Source organism: Amblyraja radiata, chromosome 22 (genome assembly GCF_010909765.2).
Source record: "Amblyraja radiata isolate CabotCenter1 chromosome 22, sAmbRad1.1.pri, whole genome shotgun sequence".
NCBI lineage: Eukaryota > Metazoa > Chordata > Chondrichthyes > Rajiformes > Rajidae > Amblyraja > Amblyraja radiata.
Genome location: NC_045977.1, coordinates 1,007 through 15,349, shown reverse-complemented (window position 1 = coordinate 15,349; position 14,343 = coordinate 1,007). Strand labels below are relative to the sequence as shown.

At 44.6% G+C, this 14,343-nt stretch overlaps 1 long non-coding RNA gene across 1 annotated transcript; it reads right to left on the bottom strand.

Moving 5' to 3' along the window:
• Positions 1-9,029: 9,029 nt before the first annotated feature.
• Positions 9,030-14,099, bottom strand: LOC116985459. The gene is made up of 3 exons (XR_004415265.1): positions 14,089-14,099; positions 11,339-11,341; positions 9,030-9,110 (listed from the first exon to the last, which is right to left on the bottom strand). It is a non-coding gene; the product is annotated as an uncharacterized LOC116985459 (long non-coding RNA).
• Between the last annotated feature and the right edge of the window lie 244 nt (positions 14,100-14,343).

Sequence of the window (14,343 nt, the reverse complement as noted above, 5' to 3'; positions counted from 1 at the left end):
CCGGTCCCTTTACCATGGCGCGGAGCTCGATTGTCCATGAAGAATTCAGTTTATCCTGATAGCATTGCTTCAACTCAGTGTTAGACCCACTTGCATCATAGGCTAAGGTAACATGGTATATTCCCCCAGGCAAATCCATAGTCCACCACTGACATAACATTGTCGAATACCCCCCGTGACAATCGTAATACCCTCTTCACTGCACTGGAGCTTAAATTGGAAGGCGCATAATAAATCTCTAGCCATTAGGTTGCAGCCCGGGCCGTTGGTAATAATAAATTCATGCGGGACCTGTAAGTTTTGGTACCCGACAGTAACTGGTGTGGAGATAGGATAGTCTTTAGGTTGTCCCTCGAATCCTGATAGACGTTGAGTTTTTCCTGATTCCATCAGACCTACTGAGGGCAGGACAGTGGAACCGGCAGCCCCCGTGTCCACCAAGAAAGGGTGCCATTTGTTCCCGACCTTTAGCATCATCATGGGCTCCCGATTGGAAATAGGAGATCCCACAACCAGGATGCTCAGTCAATTTTGATTGAAGGGGTTTTCAGATGAAAAGTTGGTATATCCCCTTCCTCTACCTCCTGGTCCTTTAGCATTCCCTTGCCCTGGACCCCGGTAAGGCTGTTTGCATTCTCTTGCCCAGTGTCCTGGTTCACCGCAATTAAAACAACCGCCGTCAGGTCGCTTTCCTTGATAAGGGGCCGGCGGTCCTCGCTGTCCTCTCCCCCTGCCCCTTGGTTGCCCCTGCATCACATACGGAGGTCCGTAACTTGGTGCTGAGGGTCTATTTGGATAAGTATGGTAGCCATAGCCCCATCTGTCAACCCAGCCCGGGTAACTCATCTGTGGTGCTACTTGATAACTGACATTGTCAGCCGCTGGTGGCCGATGGTCTTGACTTGTTTCCCTCATAACATATTCATTCTTGATATTTTTACCGGTGCCACTACCCCTACAAGGACTATCGCACCAGAATGCGATAACTGCCCTGCTCATTCTGCTTGGTGTGGTCTCGGACCAATCCATATTATTAGTCTTAATGCTCTGAGCAACGGCCAGGGGCAAACAATTCATCAGCATGGCACAAAATTGTGGTGATGCATTTCCACCTGCGTAATTTAGGTCTCCGGACTGATTGCCATATACTTATTTAAATCGGTCTAGAAATTCTTCAGCTGACTCGCCCTTTTTAGGTTTCATGTCCAAGATTTTGGTTAAATCCACTGATTTTTGTAAAGTCAGGGTGGCAGCTGTTAACATACGGGCCTGTCTTTGATCATCCTGATTGTGTGCAGCTTCTAATGCAGCATGGTCATTAAATATCAAATGTTCCTTGAACCTGGCGTACTCTAGGGTAGTCAAGACCTGTTCTACCAGGGACCATAAATCAGTTGAGTTAGCCTGGTACACAGACATGGTTGTCCTGAGGAAATTGACGGACTCTTATTTTTGTCGGGCGCCCCCATTAAGATGGCCATCATCTCGTTAGGTTTCCATGGTGTATACACTGGAATTAAAGCCTGTTGTGCCTGTTGTCCAGCTGGTGCCATTGCCATTGGGTTAGGAACCATACGGACTGGATTCTGCCGTGGTACTCTTTCCCTAGACTGATTTTGGTCACTATCAGTATCCCGTGATCTTTCATGTTTTCCGGTAGACCCATCCTCTAACCCCCATTCATATTGATCATTGTCTTCCTCTGAAGTCTCTTCCGATGAATAGTCCCTTTTGGCTACTAGTAATACCCTCTGTCGGTAATGTTTTCTTATTTGCTATTTATCTTTAATACTGGGGGTTGGTGAGGGAGGTAGGACTGGGAAACTCTCAGGGTGTACCCCTGTCTGGGTCCTGGTTCGTCCGGAGACGTGGTCGGTAAACAGTTTTTTTTCTTTTTTTTTCTTCACTCTGGTGGAGGTTGCGCAACTGGCGCCTGATCCTGGTCCTGGTAATTGGGGGTAGAGACCTAATATGCCTGCTTGGGCAGCGGGTTGTGGCGCTGGTGGAGCTTGACCGGGGAGCTGGTAGGGAGGTGGGGGTGCACTAGGGACCATATTCCAATCATTTTCCCATTCCTCGTCTTCCCCCCTGCCAACTGAAGGCCAACCATTGAACTGCACAGTCCATTTTTACCTTTCTCGGGTTCTCCTTCCACTTTGTTTCCAGTTTTATCTTTTTCCTTCTCCTTCTCTCTCTCTCTTGTTTATATTTTTCATGTGCACATTCCCATTTGATGCACATGCACTAGGGATCCCTCCGTCGGTTAGTCTGATATCTAATTTAACCGCATTATCTTGCCAACTGGCCAGAATAGTTTTGTCTCGTTCTTCTTTGCACCAATTTCTCCACACCCCGATTAAGGTTTTGCTTTTCTTGTCAGCATTTCTTTTCCAAATCAACTCCTGTGCTTGTTTTATCAGGTCCAGATTTCTCGGACCACCCAAGGGCCATTGCTCACTTCCTAATTTCTTATTCAAAGCCCCTGACAATTTCCGAAGATATTGAGAATCATCAGGATACTTTCCACACAAATTCTGTAGAGGGATATTAGAACCTGTGGTGATGTCTAATTGATTACCCATTTTATTTACTTTAATCAACTGGTGGGTGGTTTTTAATCTAATTCTTAATTTAGACTCATTCCCAACGACAAACTTCTTCTCTAATCAAAACGTTCCCAACGCTATATTACTCTATCACTTTACTTGGTTATTCCAAATCCCCAAGTCCCACCTCTACGTTTTCCAACAACTTGATTTAGATTGACCTGATTCTGTCGGGATCACACACAACGCAATAACGGAAGGTCTACTACCCACAGAAAAATGGAAGAGAGGAAAACAAAGTGGTGGAAATACTCACTTTGTTTGGCCAATTCCTCTGGTCCTATCCGTAGGTAGTTCACCTCTTAACTTTGTTATCTGATTGGCTGAGAATCAAAGAATCCCACTTCTGACACCAAATGTTAAACTGAGTTTTTTTTGTCAATCTAAAGTCAAGAAAACTTGACTCAAACGCTTGTAGCTGTTGGAATTGATTCTTTATTCAGTACTGAGACAATTCTTTGAACCTTCCAACACAGAGCTAGAAGCTCCGGGGCAGCTCCAAAGTATTTGTGTTTTTGATACAAACTCATTGCTTTATATAGGTATTTAGACATTTCAAATACAGAGGGTAGGACAACTGGTAACCAATCATCTGAGTCCTTTTGGTGATTTACAACATCAGTCACATGATCTCCCCTTTCCTGACGTCTTTTTACAATCTTTGTTTGTCTATGGTATAACTCTATAACTTTGTTTTAGAATTATTTTATTTCAACACAGCAAAACCCCTGTAGGCTTTTATCAAAGACCACTCTTCAAAATATAAGATACATACAATGATCACTCAAGTCATACACACTTTCTATACCAAGAGAAAATATATTTCTATAAATCTAAACAATTTCTCTAAGTCTAAAGTGTACCTTTCTACTAAGACAATACATTGCATAATTGGTGTTACTATAATTTTACACATTTTGAAATACCATTACCTATGTCTTTAAAACATTAATTATATAAGTTTGCTGAATTACAGTTTCTAAGTTCAAAACGCACATTTCCATCTCCCATCCAAAGATACATGGGTCGTAAATCTGTCAATTTAGTTAATATGAGTTTGGTGCCTTTCCTGTTATCGGGAAGCAGGATTTCCAATCTCATGTACCAGACAGAACACAAGGTACAAGGTACAACCCAGACCATTACGTCAGAATTCCATCTGCTTCAACCTTCTATAAACAACTCCCTCAATCTAATTATGTCTCAAAGCAACTATTCCTTCACTTACATCTTATTCCTTATCACACTCATTATAATTTTATACAGCCAAGGCTAACTGCAGTCTATCATCTCTCAGCCTTGAATTCGGTCTCAAACCTAGCATAACAAGCCATAACGCTTCACGTTTATGTCACATTCAGAGCTCAAAAATGTGCCATAGAGACAGAGCAGATGGCCTAAGAAGTGGCCCCTTATTCAGCTTCCCATTCTTCAACACAAAGCCATATCAAATACAATTTCCTCCAGTGCTATAATTGCCCCCAAACAATAACCTAAGCTAAGCAGGTTCAGGTTCAGGCCTCCATGTTTTGATTCATCTTTGCCTGTGTGTATGTGTCTGTTTGAACTTTATTTCAGTTCAGGAAAACTTTAAGCTTTTCTTTTGCAAATCACCTAGCTTATATAAAAGTCTATCCAAGCGGTTCTATTTGTATAATATTTCCTCAAGACTAATGAGAGAACTGGGAAGGGGGAGGGAAGGAGAGAGAGGGAAAGCAAGGGCTACTTGAAGTTAGAGAAGTCAATGTTCATACCACTGGGGTATAAGCTGCCCAGGCAAAATTTGAGGTGCTGTTCATAAGTTCATAGAAACAAAGAAAATAGGTGCAGGAGTAGGCCATTCGGCCCTTCGAGCCTGCACCACCATTCAATATGATCATGGCTAATCATCCAACTCAGTATCCTGTACCTGCCTTCTCTCCATACCCCTTGATACCTTTAGCCACAAGGGCCACATCTAACTCCTTCTTAAATATAGCCAATGAACTGGTCTCAACTACCTTCTGTGGCAGAGAATTCCAGAGATTCACCACTCTCTGTATGAAAAATGTTTTTCTCACAGATAATGTTTTTCATAAGTGATAGGAGCCGAATTAGGCCATTCGGCCCATCAAGTCTACTCCGCCATTCAGTCATGGTTGATCTATCCCTCCCTCCTAACCCCGTTCTCCTGCATTCTCCACGTAACCCCTGACACCCGCACTAATCAAAAATCTATCTATCTCTGTCAGTCTGAAGAAGGGTCTCGACACGAAACGTCACCTATTCCTTCTCTCCATAAATGCTGCCTCACACACTCAGTTCCTCCAGCATTTTTGTCTACCTTCGATTTTTCCAGCATCTGCGGTTTCTTTCTTAAACAAAATTCTATCTATCTCTGCCTTTGAAATATCCATTGATGGCCTCCACAGCCTTCTGTGGCAAAGAATTCCACACAATCACCACCCTCTGACTAGCATCAATTGTGAAACAGACAACTGGGTACCTCCAACCACCCTAATATCAGGCCTCAGGAATGGGGTACTGCAAGTGCTAGTGCTCAGTGCTGGGACCCCAGCTATTTACAATATATATTAATGATCTGGATGAGGGAATTGAAGGCAATATCTCCAAGTTTGCGGATGACACTAAGCTGGGGGGCAGTGTTAGCTGTGAGGAGGATGCTAGGAGGCTGCAAGGTGACTTGGATAGGCTGGGTGAGTGGGCAAATGTTTGGCAGATGCAGTGTAATGTGGATAAATGTGAGGTTATCCATTTTGGTGGCAAAAACAGGAAAGCAGACTATTATCTAAATGGTGGCCGACTAGGAAAAGGGGTGATGCAGCGAGACCTGGGTGTCATGGTACACCAGTCATTGAAAGTAGGCATGCAGGTGCAGCAGGCAGTGAAGAAAGCGAATGGTATGTTAGCTTTCATAGCAAAAGGATTTGAGTATAGGAGCAGGGAGGTTCTACTGCAGTTGTACAGGGTCTTGGTGAGACCACACCTGGAGTATTGCGTACAGTTTTGGTCTCCAAATCTGAGGAAGGATATTATTGCCATAGAGGGAGCACAGAGAAGGTTCACCAGACTGATTCCTGGGATGTCAGGACTGTCTTATGAAGAAAGACTGGATAGACTTGGTTTATACTCTCTAGAATTTAGGAGATTGAGAGGGGATCTTATAGAAACTTATAAAATTCTTAAGGGGTTGGACAGGCTAGATGCAGGAAGATTGCTCCCGATGTTGGGGAAGTCCAGGACAAGGGGTCACAGCTTAAGGATAAGGGGGAAATCCTTTAAAACCGAGATGAGAAGAACTTTTTTCACACAGAGAGTGGTGAATCTCTGGAACTCTCTGCCACAGAGGGTAGTCGAGGCCAGTTCATTGGCTATATTTAAGAGGGAGTTAGATGTGGCCCTTGTGGCTAAGGGGATCAGAGGGTATGGAGAGAAGGCAGGTACGGGATACTGAGTTGGATGATCAGCCATGATCATATTGAATGGCGGTGCAGGCTCGAAGGGCCGAATGGCCTACTCCTGCACCTAATTTCTATGTTTCTATGTTTCTATACATGTTTACGTGTATCCAACATTGCTAATTATGACCAATGCAGTGAGCTGCAGCCAAAGCTCACGCTAAACCCACTAAATTATTTAATCTTCTTCAAACAGATCTCCTGGCAACAACATCAAGGAAGCAAATTTCAATTTGATCGTCCAAATACTACCTCTGATTTGCGCTGGGCCTCACTCTGACAATGGAGGAGGCCAAGGACAGAAAGGTCAGTGTGGGAATGGGAGGATAATTAAATGTTGAGCAACCGGGAGATCAGGTAGGTTCTCCTGTAAAGTCTTGGAGGATAATCCAGAAAGGCTCTGGAACCAAAAGGCTCTACTCACCATGGAGGGGAATGTCAAAGATCAATAAAAAACCAAAGATAGACACAAAAGGCTGGAGGAACTCAGCGGGACAGATAGCGTCTCTGGAGAAATGGGGCAGGTGATGTTTCGGGACTGAAATTAAATCTTTCCCTTCTCACCTTCAACCTATGTCCTCTGGTTCTTGATTCCCAAACCCAGCATAACTGCGTTCACTTTATCTATTCCCCTCATGGTTTTGCACACCTCTCTAAGGTCAGCCCTCACCCTCCTGCACACCAAACCTGCTCAACCTCTCCCTATGGCTCAGGCCCTCAAGTCCTGGCAACATCCATCATAAATAGATACAAAAAGCTGGAGTAACTCAGCGGGACAGGCAGCATCTCTGGAGAGAAGGAATGGGTGACGTTTCGTGTGACCCTTCTTCAGACTACCAAAGTAAATCTCGAAAGATTGCAGCCTAAAATGCCTTGCGCATTCTAAATAGCCACATAATGGAACAGAGCATCTATTAATTAATTATTACACTGGGCGTGCTGCGGAGTAGGAATAATTGATTACTTCATCACTTGCCTGAGCTCTGCATTATTTCCCCTCTGTGTGATGTACGGAAATAGCATAAAAAAGTAAGGCAGTGGTTTCACATGGATAGTTCGATAGTAACGGTGAATTTTTAACTCAAAGTACCTGCTCAAAGAGAGATACAGTGTGGAAACAGGCTTCTCAACTCAACGTGTCCACACCGACCAACATGTCCCTGCTACACCAGTCCCACCTGCCTGTATTTGGTACACATCCCTCTAAACCTGCCCTATCCATCCAAATGTGTTTTAAATATTGTTATAGTCCACTACCCCCTCTGACAGCTCGCTCCATACACCTTCTATCCTCTGTGTAAAAAAGTGGCCCCTCAGGTTCCTATTAAATCTTTCCCCCCACACCTTAAGCCTATGTCCTCTGGTTCTCGATTTCCTCAATTCTGGGTAAAAGACTGTGCATTTACCCAATCTATTCCTTTCATGATCTTATACACTTCTATAAGATCAACCTCCTGCACTCCATGGAATAAAGTCCTAGCCTGCCCAACCTCTCCCTATAGCTCAGGCTCTCGAGTCCTGGCAACATTTCGTAAAACTTCTCTGCTCCCTCTCCTGCAGATTGACAACATCTTTCCTCTAACAGGGTTCATATGTGAAGCATAATGGACGGGTACATGGATAGGAACAGTTTAGGAATGTTATGGGCCAAACACAGGCAGGTGGGACTAGTGTAGATGTTGGTCAGTTTGAGTAAGTTGAGCCGAATGACCTGCTTGCATGTTGTGTGACTCTAGGCAGGAGAGATAGTTATCCAGTGTTGACTGAATCCATGAGTCGCTATTTATCCCAACCCCGGGAAAAATACCTCAAACACTAACATCAAGCAGTGCGCATACGCAAACACACACAATGTACAGGTCCACCACCGATTCTGCGGCAACTGGTGGTCCATACAAAATTACAAGTGCACTCTTGAAATGCCCCCGGAACTTCCCCTGAAAATGTGGTACTCAGGCCGGGTGAGGCGGCTTATCTTAACGTCACCGGGACTTCTGTGCCGATAGGTGGGATGAATTTGCCCCTTGCGGCCAGAGCCGGCAGATCCGTTCCAATTGCCCACCTACACGGCCAACTTTGTGAGCCGATATCTCAGCCCACCAGTGGCCTAGGTGGACGGCTCCAGTACCATTGAACTCCCCTCGAGACCATGACCTCTTTTTGTCCGGCAAAAAGGTTAATCCAGAAAGGCCCTGGAACCAAGGGTGCCGGAAAATCGGTGGTGGACCTGCACATGGCATCATCTTTGACTGGTTTCATCACGGCCAGGTTTGGCAACTCGAAAGCCCAGGTAAGGAGGAGATTATAAAAGGTGGTGGACACTGCCCGGTCCATCACGGATACTGACCTCCCCAGCATCATACGGTCCTGAGAAAACAAGGCCTGTATAACAAAAGGCTCTATTCACCATGGAGGGCAATGTCAAAGATCAATGAAAAACCGAAGATAAACACAAAAGGCTGGAGGACCTCAGTGGGACTGACAGCATCCCTGGAGAAAAGGGGCAGGTGATGTTTCGGGTTTGATTACACTGTCCTGATTAATTTTACTGATTGTATGCCATCTTCTCCCCTGCCAACAATGAACCATTCTAGTCTGCAGAAGGGTCCCGACCCGAAATGCCACCCATACCTTCTCACCAGAGAAGGTCTGTCCCACTGAGTTACTCCAGCATTTTGTATCTACCTTCGAATGAACCAATCTACTATTCCTTGATCATCATCTGCTTTCAAATGTCTTCCATATCTCTCATTTCCCTCACCCCTGACTCTCAGTCTGAAGAAGGGTCTCGACCCTAAACGTCACCCATTCCTTTTCTTCACAGATGCTGCCTGACCCACTGAGATATTCCAGATTCGGTGTCTATCTTTGGTTCAAACCAGCATTAGCAGTTCTGGTCCTTCCCACACATCAATGAGGGACCGTGTTCTCTGGGTCAACCAGATGCAGTGTTATTTTATTCTACTCACAGCCTGAGACGCTTCACCATACTAGTGCCTCGACACGGGGGCTTGGATCGCCCCGACACATCGATCAACTGCCCCGACTGCAGGAGAAAAATGAGGGAAGAAGGTTAGACTTTATTGCCTTCCATCAGTGAGGAATCCGCTGAGCTTCTCCAGCATTTTTGTGTACCTACCATTTAGATAGTAATCTGTCTTCCTGGTTTTGCTACCCAAGTGGATAACCTCATTTATCCACATTAAATTGCCAAGCACCTGCCCATTCACCCAACCTGTCGAAATCACCCTGCATTCTCATAGCATCATCCTCACAGTTCACACTGCCACCCAGCTTTGTGTCATCTGCAAATTTGCTAATGTTACTTTGAATCCCTTCATCTAAATCATTGATGTATATTGTAAATATCTACGGTCCCATCACCGAGCCTTGCGGTACCCCACTAGTCACTGCCTGCCATTCTGAAAGAGACCCGTTAATCCCTGCTCTTTGGTTCCCGTCTGCCAACCACTTCTCTATCCATGTCAGCACTCTACCCCCAATACCATGTGCCCTAAGTTTGCCCACTAATCTCCTATGTGGGACCTTATCAAATGTTTTCTGAAAGTCCAAGTACACCACATCCACTCGCCCCCCTCCCCTGTCCATTTTCCTCGTTAGATCCTCAATAAATTCCAGAAGATTAGTCAAGCATGATTTCCACTTCGTAAATCCATGCTGACTCGGACCGAGCCTGTTAATGCTATCCGAATGCCGCTATTTCATCTTTTAATGATTGACTCCAGCATCATCCCCACCACCGATGCCAGGCTAACTGGTCTATAATTCCCTGTTTTCTCTCTCCCGCCTTTCTTAAAAAGTGGTATAACATTAGCTACCCTCCAATCCACATGAACTGATCCTGAATATATAGAACATTGGAAAATGATCACCAATGCATCCACGATATCTAGAGCCACTTCCTTAAGTACCCTGGGATGCAGACCATCAGGCCCTGGGGATTTATCGGCCTTCAGTCCCATCAGTTTATCCAACACTATTTCCTGCTTAATGTGGATTTCCTTCAGTTCCTCTGTCACAAAAGGACTGGGGACAAAATTCCCCCTTGTCTAACACCATTGGTAATGCCAAATGGATAAGTCCCATTAGGGTCTTTTTACCCTTACACTTCCTTAGTTCTATCCATACTGACTCCACATCTCCTGTTTCAATGTCACCCCTTGCAAGGGACTGAATTTCATTCCTCACCAACAGAGCAACCCAGCCCACCTGTCTGTCTATTGTATAGGAGATATATCCTTGAATATTCAGTTCCCATCACCAGCCCTCTTGCAGCCATGTCTCTGTAATTCCTACAACCAGCCGTGCGTGTGAGTTTAGTTTTAGATTTAGAGATGCAGAGTGGAAACAGGCCCTTCAGCGCACCAAGTCTGCGAAGGATATTTAAAATAAAAGGGCTGTTTAAAGTTCACAAGCTGAAACTTTTTATAAAAGTCGAATTTGAAGGAAAAGTGAAGAATCATAATGAAAATGTTCACAAGAGCTGGCATCATTCCGGGGAGCACATGGTAATTTTGATAACCAATTCGACAGAGATTTTTGGGTCTCCAATTCATGGTTCAAAGATGCAAAAAGTTGGGTCTTCAAGTGAAGATTTGACTAAGTCAAACCCTATTTTAAAAGAATTTTAAATTAAAAGGAGTCTGCAGATGCTGTAAACGAGTTCACGTGGAAGAATAAGCAACGGTTAAACAAGCCAATTTATTTCATTTGAAGTGAAAATGCAATTTGTCCAATTTAAACAAGTTTGCCTGACCCATGGATATTTGCCCAGCCTCAAAGATTCACGTTTTCTCACCCCATCAACAACAAAAGCATGATTAGTTCAAAACGGAATAGATTATGCTACAGTGGCATCGTTTAAGACTCGGCTGAATCCAACATTCCTAAAGTTCCTACCATAATTAACTTGTTTAAGAAAGAACTTCAGATGCTGGAAAAATGGAAGGTTGACAAAAATGTTGGAGAAACTCAGCGGATGAGCCAGCATGCATCTAGACGCTGCCTCACCTGCTATGTTTCTCCAGCATTTTTGTCTACCATAATTAATTCACTCCCTTCACCCAGGAGATGGGTAAATGGAACAAGCTGCAGAGGACGTAGAGGAGGCTGGTACAATGGCATTTAGAAGATATTTGGACAGGACTATTTGGACTAATTGACCGTTTCTCTAATATACACTGAACTTTTTTTGCTGTTTAGTAAGGGTTTTACAGTGCAATATGTTACACTACTGTTGTGCTGCTACGTAACCCACTCCATGACACACTGAGGAACACCTTCAGCAACAGACTGATTCCACCAAGATGCAGCACAGAACGCCACAGGAGATCCTGCTCCACAATGGCTATTAAACTGTACAACTCCACCCCCTTCTGTCGTGGGGTAGACTGACTACCCCTCTCCCCCTCCCCAATCTTTGCACATCCCCAATCCTTTCCACTCATCACTTTAATTTCATGTTTAGTTTAGTTTAGTTTAGAGATACAGCGCAGAAACAGGCCCTTCGGCCCACCGGGTCTGTGGCAACCAGCGATCCCCGCACATTAACACTAACCAGCGATCATCCCGTACACTAGCACTACTCCACACACTAGGGACACTTACAATGTTACCAAAGCCAATTAACCTACAATCCTGTACCTCTTTGGAGTGTGGGAGAAAACCGAAGATCTCAGAGAAAACCCACGCAGGTCACGGGGAGAACGTACAAACTCCGTATAGACGGCACCCGTAATCCGGATGGAACCTGGGTCTGCGGCGTGCATTTGCTGTAAGGCAGCAACACTACCGCTGCGCCACCATGACCACCTTTATCTTGTGTTGTACGACTGTTGGCAGATCAATTTCCCTCCTTGGATAGATAAAAGTTCTATCGTATCGTAAGTCAGCATTTAATAGTTCAGTTTGTGACATATGACAATAAAATACACTTGACTCTTGACAGGTACATGGATAGGATAGGTATGGAGAGATGTGGAGCAAATGCCGGCAGGAGGAACTAGTGTAGATGGGGCATCTACAGCAGATGCAAGATGACACTGAAGATAGACACAAAATGCTGGAGAAACTCAGCAGGACAGGCAGATTACAACTCAGCGATATGAATGTTGATTTCTCCAACTTCAAGTAACCCTTGCCTTCCCTCTCTCTCCATCCCTCCCCAACCCTAGTTAGAAACATAGAAAATAGGTGCAGGAGTAGGCCATTCGGCCCTTCGAGCCTGCACCGCCATTCGATATGATCATGGCTGATCATCCAACTCAGTATCCCATCCCTGCCTTCTCTCCATACCCCCTGATCCCTTTAGCCACAAGGGCCACATCTAACTCCCTCTTAAATATAGCCAATGAACTGGCCCCCACTACCTTCTGTGGCAGAGAATTCCACAGATTCACCACTCTCTGTGTAAAAAATGATTTTCTCATTTCGGTCCTAAAAAACTTCCCTCTTATCCTTAAACTGTGACCCCTCGTTCTGCACTTCCCCAATATCGGGAATAATCTTCCTGCATCTAGCCTGTCCAACCCCTTAAGAATTTTGTAAGTTTCTATAAGATCCCACCTTAATCTTCTGAATTCTAGCGTGTACAAGCCGAGTCTATCCAGTCTTTCTTCATATGAAAGTCCTGCCATCCCAGGAAGCAATCTGGTGAACCTTCTCTGTACTCCCTCTATGGCAAGAATGTCTTTCCTTAGATTAGGAGACCAAAACAAAACGCAATACTCCAGGTGTGGTCTCACCAAGATCTTGTACAACTGCAGTACAAATCCTTTTGCTATGAATGCTTTCTTTCTTCATGGCCTGCTGCACCTGCATTCCTACTTTCAATGACTGGTGTACCATGACACCCAGGTCTCGTTGCATCTCCCCTTTTCCTAATCGGCCACCATTCTCCAACTAGCTTCATTGTCCTGTGAAACGTCACCCATCCATGTTCTACACAGATGCTGCCTGACCCGCTGAGTTCCTCCAGCAATCTGTGAAACGCCGTCTATACATGTTCTTCACAGATGCTGCCTGACACGCTGAGTTACTCCAGCACTCCGTGAAATGTCATCTATCCATGTTATAACCATATAACAATTACAGCACGGAAACACGCCATCTCGGCCTTTCCAGTCTGTGCCGAACACTTATTTTCCCCTAGTCCCATCTACCTGCACTCAGACCATAACCCTCCATTCCTTTCCCATCCATATACCTATCCAACTTATTTTTAAATGATAAAATCGAACCTGCCTCCACCACTTCCACTGGAAGCTCATTCCACACAGCTACCACTCTCTGAGTAAAGGAGTTTCCCCTCATGTTACCCCTAAACTTGTTCCTTAATTCTCAAGTCATGTCCTCGTTTGAATCTTCCCTACTCTCAATGGGAACAGCTTATCCACGTCAACTCTGTCTATCCCTCTCATCATTTTAAAGAACTCTATCAAGTCCCCCCTTAACCTTCTGCGCTGCAAAGAATAAAGACCTAACTTGTTCGACCTTTCTCTGTAACTTAGTTGCTGAAACCCAGGCAACATTCTAGTAAACCTCCTCTGTACTCTCTCTATTTTGTTGACATCCTCCCTATAATTAACCGACCAAATTTGTACACCATACTCCAGAATTGGCCTCATCAATGCCTTGTACAATTTTAACATTACATTCCAGCTTCTATACTCAATGCTCTGATTTATGAAGGCCAGCACACCAAAATCTTTCTTTACCACCCTATCTACATGAGATTCCACCTTCAGGGAACTATGCACAGTTATTCCTAGATCCCTCTGTTCAACTGCATTCCTCAATTCGCTACCATTTACCATGTACGTCCTATTTTGATTTGTCCTGCCAAGATGTAGCACCTCACACTTATCAGCATTAAACTCCATCTGCCATCTTTCAGCCACACAGCCGGCCTAAATCTCTCAGTAGACTTTGAAAATCTACTTCATTATCCACAATACAACCCATCTTAGTATCATCTGCAAACTTACTAAACCAATTTACCACACCATCATCCAGATCATTAATGTACATGATAAACAACAGTGGACCCAACACAGATCCCTGAGGCACCTCACTGGTCACCGGCCTCCAACCTGACAAACAGCCACCCACCATTACTCTCTGGCATCTCCCTTTCAGCCACTGTTGAATCCATCTTGCTATTCCACCATTAATACCCAACAATTGAACCTTCTTAACCAACCTTCCATGAGGAACCTTGTCAAAGGCCTTACTGAAGTCCATATAGACAACATCCACTG